This window comes from Myotis yumanensis, unplaced genomic scaffold (assembly GCF_028538775.1).
Source record: "Myotis yumanensis isolate MYYU_CA2020_CCGP unplaced genomic scaffold, mMyoYum1.0.hap1 SCAF_11, whole genome shotgun sequence".
Taxonomy (NCBI): domain Eukaryota; kingdom Metazoa; phylum Chordata; class Mammalia; order Chiroptera; family Vespertilionidae; genus Myotis; species Myotis yumanensis.
The window spans coordinates 62,198,690-62,209,491 of record NW_027223762.1 but is presented as its reverse complement, the minus strand read 5'-3'; the positions used below and the strand labels follow the sequence as shown (position 1 = coordinate 62,209,491).

General features: G+C 48.0%; 2 pseudogenes; one reads left to right on the top strand and one right to left on the bottom strand.

The window, feature by feature from the left end:
- Positions 1-2,477: 2,477 nt before the first annotated feature.
- LOC139019304 (pre-mRNA-splicing factor 38A pseudogene) lies at positions 2,478-3,371 on the top strand (annotated as a pseudogene).
- Positions 3,372-9,306: 5,935 nt separating this feature from the next.
- Positions 9,307-10,598, bottom strand: LOC139019303 (F-box only protein 31 pseudogene; annotated as a pseudogene).
- Between the last annotated feature and the right edge of the window lie 204 nt (positions 10,599-10,802).

Genomic DNA, 10,802 nt, shown 5'->3' with positions numbered 1-10,802 from the left:
ACTTAATACATTTTGCATCTTAATCTGAGGATATGGTCATTGATTTTAGAGAGAGAGAAAGGGAGAGAAAAAAATTGAAACATCAAAATGAGAGGAGACATTGATCAGTTGCCTCCCTTATGAGCCCCGAGCAGGTATGGATTCCTCAACCGAGGTATAGCCCCTTACCAAGATTGAACCCTCAATTTTTTCTGAGGGTGCGGGGAGTAAATTAAATGATGCTCCAACCAACTGAACCATCTGGCCAGGGCAGCACCTTAATTCTTAATGTTTCCTTCAAGTCAGTGAATTAGTATGACTCGGGATTTGAGGAGTGTTTATTTGCATGTGGGCGTGTTGGTTGTATGTGTGAATTTGCTACCCCTTTCGGTGTTTCTGATGTGTGTGTGTGTGTGTGTGTGTGTCCTCTTTGTGTCCTTTTTATGTTTCCACGTATGTCGGTTCTGGTGTGTTTATTTGTGTCTGTTGTGTTTGTGGGATTGCCCTGTTGCACTGTCTGGGTGGCCGAGTGTGTTCTTATCTGTGTGTTTGTGTGTGCGTTCCCCTCAAGTTGTTACCTGTGTCTACAGTGTTGGTCTCCGTGAGCCTGGCCATAAGCCCTGCACCTGAGTGCCCATCTTAGGCGGGGGTGTTCCGTGTGTTTCTGTGCCTGAGGTGTCTGTGTGTTTCCCTTTGAGACTGTGCACCCTGGCCACAGGCAGCTGCATAGGCAATCTGCCAAGGGGTGATGGAAAAGACAATGTGTTCTTCCCTGCCCCTGCCCACCACAGGCTGAGCCACACCGGCACCTGCTCTTCCAACCCTCCGGTGTCCCCTTGGGGGTACCATCTCTCACCACAGGAATTGGTGTGAGTGCCCGGCAGCATGCCCTCTGGTCAGATCCAGTCGCTGGCCACCTGGGAGGCTGCACAGGGTGACGTTGGCAGCAGAAGGGGCTCTTGGAACATCTGCATAAGGCAGTGATCAGAACAGGGGCCCTGCCAGCCCACTTGGAGGTGAAACAATTTGATAGTCGCCAGCAGGCTGGTGTGCCTTAGTCCCTCTCAAATGGATTTTTGTGGGAGGAGCCATCCTGGACCTCTGAGAAGGTCCTAGACAAATTTGGGGGCTGGGACTTTAAAAGCAAGTGAGTATTAACAGGACACCTGACTAATCATTATATCTTTTTCTGTCTCCCTCTCTTTTTTTTTTCAAATTGAATTAACTGGGGAGACCGTCAGTTAATAAAACCATACAGGTTTTAAAATAAAATAGATAAATCAAATAAATGAATAAGAATCATTGTGTGGAACCCCATTCACACACAGACTAAAGTTACAGGTTTGGCAAGTGTACATGTCAGTGGCAGAAATAGAATATTTGGGACTACTTATTATGTATAAGAAATAATTATAAGAAACATTACTCATGCTCTATTACCCATAATTGTTTGTTCTGATTTAAGAAAGCACATTCTAACCTGGCTGGGAGTTACATGCGGGACCTGGGAGCTCACCTGGAAATGCTGCCACCTCCCCATGTGGGAGCTGCCCACTATCATGGAAAGATTAACAACCTTGTTGAGGAAAGGAAACAATGGAGTCCCGGATTCCCCCTGCCCTTTGCAACCCCCCAGCCCACACTGCCCACATTGCCTGTAATCTGTGACCATTATACCCATCCTTACTCCTTTTGCCCACTTCCCCATGGAAACTTTGTCCTTGTTCCCTGTACAGCCTGCTGGCTTATGGGAGAGTGGGTACAGAGCAGAACTTACTGTGTGACCTGCTGCTCTCCCATACCACCGGCATTATTGGAATAAACGCTCATATATGATTTCACCCTGTCTGTGCTTTCTTGGCTCAAGTAGGACAGGCAGCCTGGACCCCTCGGTTGTCTGGTTTCATATGTACATTTCAAGGAAACATTATGAACACGCAGTGTACCATCATCTCAATGCATACTGCGAGATCAAAGGATAAAGTCTCCTTCTGTTCACATTTATTCCTCCCCTCCCCTTTTCTCCCTTTTCTTTTGACTTCACCCCAACACTAACCCCTACCCCACTCACCAGTTCCATAACTGCACCCAAAATCAACACAGGGATGAGGTCTTTCCAAGGACTGTAAACAAAGCCTGGGAGCGATACAGGCAATGGGTGAGAAACTCAACCTCATAAAATGTAAGAGAAATCTGGTTCTGCACAAAGACACACGCTGCTGGGGTGGGGAAATGCTGGTGCTATGTGAGTAGGTTATAGATCAGCAGGACTCACCTGGGGTGGGGTCACGGTGGGGGAGAAGGGAGGAGCAGAGTATGTGCCTTTGAGAGGAGATAAATAAGAAGGAGGACACTGCGAACTCATTCAAGCCCTGGTCCCATAGCTCTGTGGCTAGAGGGTCATCCAGATAGGTCCATGTTGTGGGTCCGATCCTCAGTCAGGGCACATCCAAGAAGCCGCTAATGAAGGCACGCAATAAGGGCAACAGGCTCTAAAAATGGTGAACCTCATAGTGACGGAGGATCAGAGCATCCATGGCACCTCCCTCCATATCAGGTGAAGATCATTCGGACTCGAATCTATGAGTCCTGCACTGGAGAGAGGAGTCCTTTGGACTGACCCCCAGACTTGTGGTCCATAAAGTCATGGCATTAAGGTTTGTGGGTAGTGTCTCCCTTTCTGTGATTGACCTTGAAACGGCTTCAGATTCAGGCGGAGAAGGACATCATTGTTGAGTTTATAAGAAATGAAGACTTCCGTTTGCCTGCATGTTGGGAGCACTTTCCATGAGGCTGACAGGCAATGCAATTGATTCCTAAAAGTACTTGGAGCCTCTGGCAATGTCAACAGAATAATTAGGAGCCAGAACTGAAATGCAAAGTTTGAACTGATGCATGTAGATGAGTTCATTGATAAACTTCTTCAAAGTGAGAGTCCGTGATGTCATTCTGGCCTGGCAACGGAAACACTATGTGCTCGAGGGAGCTGAGCAATTGCAGCTAGTGCTCTGGACCAGGACATGGATGATGTCAAGTCCACTGAACAGCAGGAAGAAAAGGATGTGAGGTTGGAGAGGATACCATCACTCCATCACCGGGGGAGAAGCTACCGGAACTTGGACTAGCCCCATCGCTCTCCCAGCCTGCGGTACAGAAGAAGTGGGTACTGGGATCCCAGTAGGCAGAGACCCAGTCTCAAAAGAAGGAACCCTTCCCCTCGTGTCCCAGAGAGGTATCAGTGTAGGAGTCTAAGAAGTCACCACTGCAGGTCCTGAGACAGACCACACACCTCCTGCTCCAAGTCCCCAGGTCATCACCATAGTCACAGATGCAGGTGCCACTCAAATCGATCTAAGAAGGCCCACAGGAAGAGCCACAGAGGGAAGGAGTAATGGGCCGAGGTGGGGTTTAGTTCGACTGGCCTCCTGCAGATGTGAAGTCATCTCTCTCTGTGGAAGGATTGACATCTTCTCCTGAGGCAGCCTTGAGAATACTTTAGGGTTTTCTGTTGTTGTTGTTATTGTTTTAACCTAAAAGATTCTCCATATGTTTTTCTTTTTAAATAAAAGAGGTTTTGAGTTTTGTGTCTCTTTTTGAGAACCACACAATAGCCCACCCACTGGGAAGCAAATAGCCAGCAGATGTGTCCACACGCAGGTCATTCACACTGCAACATGGCCAACCTGACAACATGCTCAGCGAGAGAAGCCAGGCTCAAACCCACAACACGTGACTCAGGGTCTCCTGGGTGGTGGGCCTGCCTTGCAGAGTCTCTCCATGGCTCCTAGTCCCCAGAATGGGGCCGTGTTCTTGTCCTGCCAGATGAACCCCACTCCCATTTCCCATCTTCTCTACGCCTGCGGTTTTCAAGTGACATGACAGAGGCCCTATGGAGCAGCCTCAGGTCTTTTAAAGCAATTCAGTCACCTGTTCTCCCTGAGTGCACCTTCGGTCAGAGACCGCGCACCTCCACGTAGGGAAATGCCAACTTAACTGCATGTGCACCATGTGAAAGGTTCCAGATTTTCCTCTCACCCCAGGTCTCAGTCTCAACAGTGCTTCTCAATGACTGAGACACAGGTGTCCCTGTGCTTGTAACTGTCACAGCCTCACTCATAACTTCGCATACTGTTCTGAGGCTAAGGAGGGGGGGCTTTATTTTTAATTAAATCAAAGTGGGAAATTATCCCAAAAATGCAAAAACAGAGACTCAAACAATTATAGTGGGGCTCAGGGGTGTGTGTGGGATGGCTGTAGGCAGGACTTCCCAAAGATGAACCGATCCGGGGAACCAAAGAATCAGGAGGCGCCCCCAGATACAGAAGGAGGTGCAGCTGCAGTGGGTCAGGTGACTTGGGGATGGGGAAGAGCAGCCTGGAGAGACCTCTGGGTGGAGACAGAAGAGCCCTGGCCAGCTCCTCTCAGGCAGACACAGAACCCAAATTCCTACCAGGGCCTTTTCTCAGGTTCTGCTTTGCCAACCCCTGGAAAGGACAGACCATGTCCCAAAGGCAGTGGGAATATCCTAGGCAAAGACAGAGAAGAATGAGTAAGGGTGGGCTGTGCAGGCAGATGACCTATCTCAGCGCAGTGGGGGGGGGGGGGGGGGAGTTCCCTTTTACTGTTAACTAGAGGCCGAGTGCACATGAAATCATGTACAAGTAGCTCGCTTCCTCCAGCCTCAGCTGGCCACCCCGCCCATTGCTGCTCTTAGCTCTCCAAGGCTAGTAGCTCTTGCCCTTCCCTGCCCACCACGAGAGCTGCTTCCCATTTGGTCGTGACGCCATTACAGCATTATGACCACAGGCCTTTTATGATATAGATCCTCATATTTGGATATTTTTCTATGATTTTCACAGAGAAGGTAGGGGATGGGTAGGGAAAGAGAGAGAAACATTGATGTGAGAGAGACACATCAACTGCATGCTTCCACCATGTACCCCAATGGGGGCCAGGGATCCAACCTGCAACCCAGGTACATGCCCAAGACTTGGAATCTAATGCACCCCCTTCAGGTGTGTGGGATGATGCTCTTACCATTGTGCACACTGGCCACGTCTGGGTGGATGTTTACCTATTAAGGACAGATCAGGGTCATTTTCTCTTAGCAGTTTTATAAATATCTACCACCTCCTTTAGTCTCTAAACTTGAAGACACCCCAACCCACCAGAGGCTCACTTGGCTCAGCAGCCAGCAACCCTCCTGCTGGGCAGATAATCAGCCTGTGCAGAGGTCGCCCACTCCCTCCCTGGGCAGCTCAATGGTGGAAGCACTTATTATAGGTAATAGTTTGCACCTTCCTTGATCATAAATTTTCTTGGAGGAAATGCCAACTCCTAGTCAGATCCCACAGTCACCCCTGCAGCAGAGCTTAGTCCATTTCACACTAACCATGGGACTGAGTGGCCACCAGCCTGGGTTTGGACTAGAGAGAGCCTCAGATCCACACAAAAGGACCCAGCACCAGCTCTGCTGGCAACTGCTCTGGGCTTTTGCCTGCACACACCCACCTGCCCAGCTGCCACCATGGCTCCCAGCCTTGACACCTGAGAGCAATCTGGCTCCTCAACCACCTGAATCTAAAATAGCCCCACCTCAACACCTGGCTGGAGGGTGCAGAGTCCACAGGGGCTTGTCCAGGCCCAGAGCTTCTCCTGGTCACTTCGGTTTTAGTTTCAGGGAGCACACTGACGTCATCATTCCTCGTGGGTGGTTGTGTAGCTCACCCCAGTTCCGCACCAGTTACACTGACAGCAGCACCTCCCCTGTGTCACCTCAGTCATGTCCTGCTCTGCCCTCATGAGAACCCTGGCTTCTGGTCACCACGGGGCCCCTGGGCTGTGCTGGTGTTCACATCTGTGTGGACTGATTGGGTGAATAAGTTAAACATACTGACTTTAGAGACTGAGAAAAATGGGGAGAGAGGGTGAAAGATCAATTTGTTGTTCCACTAATTTTTTAAAATATGTTTTATTGATTTTTTACAGAGAGGAAGGAAGGGAGATAGAGAGTTAGAAGCATCGATGAGAGAGAAACATCAATCAGCTGCCTCCTGCACATCTCCCACTGGGGATGTGCCTGCAACCCAGGTACATGCCCTTGACCGGAATCGAACCTGGGACCTTTCAGTCCGCAGGCCGACGCTCTATCCACTGAGCCAAACCGGTTTCGGAGAATTTTATACATTCTTTGGTTGAATCTTGTTATTGTCCTGACCTGGGATGGAACATGCAACGTTGGCTTTACTAAGATGAGTCTCTGACCCACTGTGCTATCCATGCATGGCCACATATATCTGGGATTTTAAGTAAAATAACCCACTAATGTACTGGAAAATGGAGAGATACAAGAATCTCCATGATAATAGGTAATGGTGTATGGCAAGAATAGGATTCATTGGGTTTTATATGTGTTTCCTTTATATGGATACCAGTGGCCCAGTGCACAAAATTTGTGCAAATTAAAAGGGAATTAATTGGAGGAAATATTTTAAAAATACATTTTATTGATTTTTTACAGAGAGGAAGGGAGAGAGATAGAGAGTTAGAAACATCGATGAGAGAGAAACATCGATCAGCTGCCTCCTGCACATCTCCCACTGGGGATGTGCCCGCAACCCAGGTACATGCCCTTGACTGGAATCAAACCTGGGACCTTTCAGTCCACAGGCTGAGGCTCTATCCACCGAGCCAAACCGGTTTCGGCAAAGAGGAGGAAATATTTTAATATTGCTATTTGCCCTTTCTCTATAATAGATGTGTCAGAGATGAAAGAAAATTAGTAAAATGTATATGAAAAATATTCCTCCTGTCAGAGTCTGGGGCGCACTAGGACCCAGAGTCAAGTGCCCGTCTACCCGTGGCACCTCAAAATTGCTTGAGACCCAGACCCATCTTGTCCCACTCCCATTGGACAAGATCCAGACCTGGCTGGCCCAACCTTCTTCTGTTAAGCCCAACTGGGTGGGGGGGGGCATAACATGGGGTCCCGTGTCTAGCCCTTCTGGGCAGGGGGCACAGTCTGAGGTCCCTTGTCAAGCCCCACTGGGTCGGGGGCACAACCTCAGGTCCCTGCCCCGGCCAGATGCCATGCAGCCTCAAGTTCCTGCTGATTGCTTGTTAAGGCTCATTACAGAACATGGCCTCCACTGTGGGCGCAGCCATCTCTGTGACGGTGTTACAGTCCATTTGTATATTCTCTCTTTATTGGGGAGGATATTTCAAATAACTGATTACAAAGGTGGAATATGTCCTTGCAGCAGTTATTCCATATGCCGAGGAAGAAGCACTGAGGAGGGCAGGAGGAAGTTGGGTTCAGGGATGCAGGCATGTATGGAACCACCAAAAGTGAATGTTTAAAAAAATTTACAGTTAAATCAATTGTACTTAAACAAACTTTTAGTAATGTATAAAACTTGCCACGTCCCAATTATTTTACTCTGTAATTATGAAAGGTCTTGTCTTGAGCATATTTGCTGCTACTGTATCAGTATGTTGGAAATAAAATATATGATGTTCTACTGAAATATCTTATCATGTCCATGTTCAGTGCTATCATTTTAGCAGTTTGACTCTGATGATGATGAGAACATTTACAGCAGGGAAGATGGCAAGTACTACAAACCTAGACTTCACTTAATGTATTATTGAATGCTTAGACTTAAAAAGAGTGATGGGCAATGTAAGCAATGCAGATTAAACCTGTGTTAATATGGTACCAGTTTATTTCAATTGTACATAAGATAAAAATTGAGAAAAACAATTTTGCTTCCAGTATTCAAAACCAATAGTTCCATATGGCAAAGAAGTCACTTGAGTCATTGAGGAATGAGTGAAATTCAAACATATGTGTTAGATGCAGCTCTGCCCTCCTATTGGTTAAAATAGTAAACCCATTTAAAAATATGTAAACCATTCTGAACAGACAGAATGACCAAAATACAATGTAACTGCAATGCTTTATGTGTTCGTGCAATTATATAGTTTTTCATAGATTGACCTGTACGGTTTCCACCAATGAGATCGCTTCATTCGATGTGGACAAGACAGTGTGTTGACATCTAAGGTCTATAACAGATGGCACGTGAAAAACGAGAAAACTCATGAGCGGTCCTTAACAGATGGCACGCGAAACACGAGAAAGCTCGTGAGCTGTACAAAAGGTGTTAAAAGCAGCAAGAGGAAAACAGTCAGTTACTTACAAGGGAGTAACCATAGGACTGTCAGCTGATTTCTCAACAGAAACTATGAAGGCCAGAAGGAAGTGGCCAGAAATATTCCAAGTGATGAATACCAAGAACCTACAACCAACTTTATTTTACCCAGCAAAGCTATCATTCAGAATTGAAGGTCAGATAAAGAGCTTCACAGGTAAGAAAAAGCTAAAGGAGTTCATCACCACCAAACCAGTACTATATGAAATGCTGAAAGGTATCCTTTAAGAAGAGGAAGGAGAAAAAGGTAAAGATACAAATTATGAACAACAAATACACATCTATCAACAAGTGAATCTAAAAATCAAGTGAATAAATAATCTGATGAACAGAATAAACTGGTGAATATAATAGAGTTAGGAGCATAGAAAGGGAGTGGACTGACTATTCTCAGGGGGAAAGCGGTGTGGTGGTGCAGGAAGAGAATGGATGAAAATCATACACCTATGGATGAGGACAGTGGGAAAGAGAGGTAAGGGCAGAGGGTGGGGTGGGAACTGGGTGGAGGGGAGCTATTCGGGGAAAAAAGAGGAACAACTGTAATAATCCTGAACAATAAAGATTTAATTAAAAACATAAAATAAAATGTACAATTCAGTGGTTTTTATTATATTCAGAGTTGTACAATCTAACAATTACCACTATCTACCTTTAGGCTCTTTCCTTTTTCTTTCTTTCTTTTTAAAAGGACATGCTCAGCCCTAGCTGGTTTGGCTCAGTGGATAGAGCCTGGACCTGTGGATGGGAAGACCTAAGACCATGGGAAAACACATATTGTTTTTGTGATTAATCACTATGCTTTAATTATGTTCAACTGGTAACAATGAAATTGGGGGTCACCACAACATGAGGAACTGTATTAAAGGGTCGCGGCATTAGGAAGGTTGAGACCACTGGTCTAAGGTTTATTTCTACCTCAGTTGCTGGCTCATACCCAGCCTGGCCCAGGTCCCGGCTTGGGCAGGAGGCAAACAACTGATGTGTTTCTTTCACATGGATTATTTCTGTCTTTCCCTCTCTCCCCCACTCTCTCTAAACATCAATGGGAAAATATCCTCGGGTGAGGATTTAAAAAACAAACAAAGCTGGGTACCCTGGTCAGAAGGCCAAATCTTCAAAGTGCATGGAAGCTGCTCATCACAGGGTGTCTGGACTGAATGTTTGAGAGCAGCTCCAGGAAGGCCTGCGGGGATGGCGCCTCCACATTCTGGAAGGTGTTCTGGACTCTGCCAAGCAGGATGAAGTATTTCTCCTCCAGCGAGATGAACCCGAGGTGGTTCTCATTGAACAGGATGATGACTCCAGGGAGGCGCATGAGGTTGTGGAAGCCACTTAAGATAACATTGTGCATGCCATAGAAACACATCCTGCAGGTTCGGGGGTAGTTCTGGTCTCTTGAGCTCACGCTCACAGGCAGAACAAACGGAGCAGGCTGCTCCTCCGAAGCTGCAGCCCTGGACTCCCCGATGCTGGGCTGGGCAGGGCTCTGCCAGCCATGGCCCTGGCTTTCCTCAGTCCCGTCTTCTTGCTGCTGCTGCTTCTGGATCACCTGCTCTTCAATCTCCCGGATCACGCGGGAGAGCTCATTGAAGTTGCAGAAGATCTGGCCATCTCGCTCCTGAGGTGGATCTCAAACGTCCAGATTAACCCTCCCCTGATCTCGGTGACCCTGGCATACTTCCCATGGAAGCTGAGTATGGCAACCTTCTTTGGTCTGAAGCTCTCGTCTTTGAATTGGAAGAGGCCTGGCCTGATGAGGTCGCCCGGGTGGCTTGGCGGGAGGTAGAGGCGGCAGTAGGTCACCCAGTCATACTGCTGTCTGTCCTCCCGCACCAGCTCCAGCCCCCGTTCTCTCCTAATCTGCGGTGGTAAATCCATTCGGTGGTCTCTTTGGATCCATTGGATGCTGAACCTGTCCTTCTGAATCTGCAGGTGGCGGCTGTGGGAAAAGCTGTAGAAGTCATCCAGGTATTCCAGCGTGGCTGATTTTCTTTCTGTCAGGCGAATTCTAAAGGAGGGCTTGAATTGCATTGGGTCATCCACATGGGTGTTATGGGAAGGCCTGCTCGTCCCACCAGTAATGCATAAGCCATCTACCACTACATTCAGCAGTGTTCCATAGTCTTTATCTAGCTGCCACAATCCCAAAATGTTTCTGTATGGGTGGCACAGCTTCGCATAGACTTCTCGATAAGACATACCGATCATCTTCAGGTTCTGCAAGGTTTCACAAACACCATACTCTTCACGGCAGCGCCGTCTCCAGATGCTGTCGGTGTGCAGGATGTGGTGGAATTTGGTGCAGGCCTGGGCCAGGCTGGGCTGGTCAGTGCCCAGGAGCAAGGCGAAGATTTTCACTAGCATCTCCACTGGCAGGTCCTGCAGCGAGCAGTACGGGGGCGGCATGGGGCTCGAGATTCCTCCACTCCCCGCACAGCACCGCCCTTCCGTGTCCGCCTCGAGGTGCTTTTTTGCCAGTGCTGGCTTGCCCTAGGCCGCTGCCGTCTCAGCTGGGCCCTGGCAATCCTGTTGACACTCCTTGCCCTTGGCCTCTGCCCTCTCAGCTGGGCCCTGACACTCCTGATGACACCGACATTCCAGCAAAGAGCC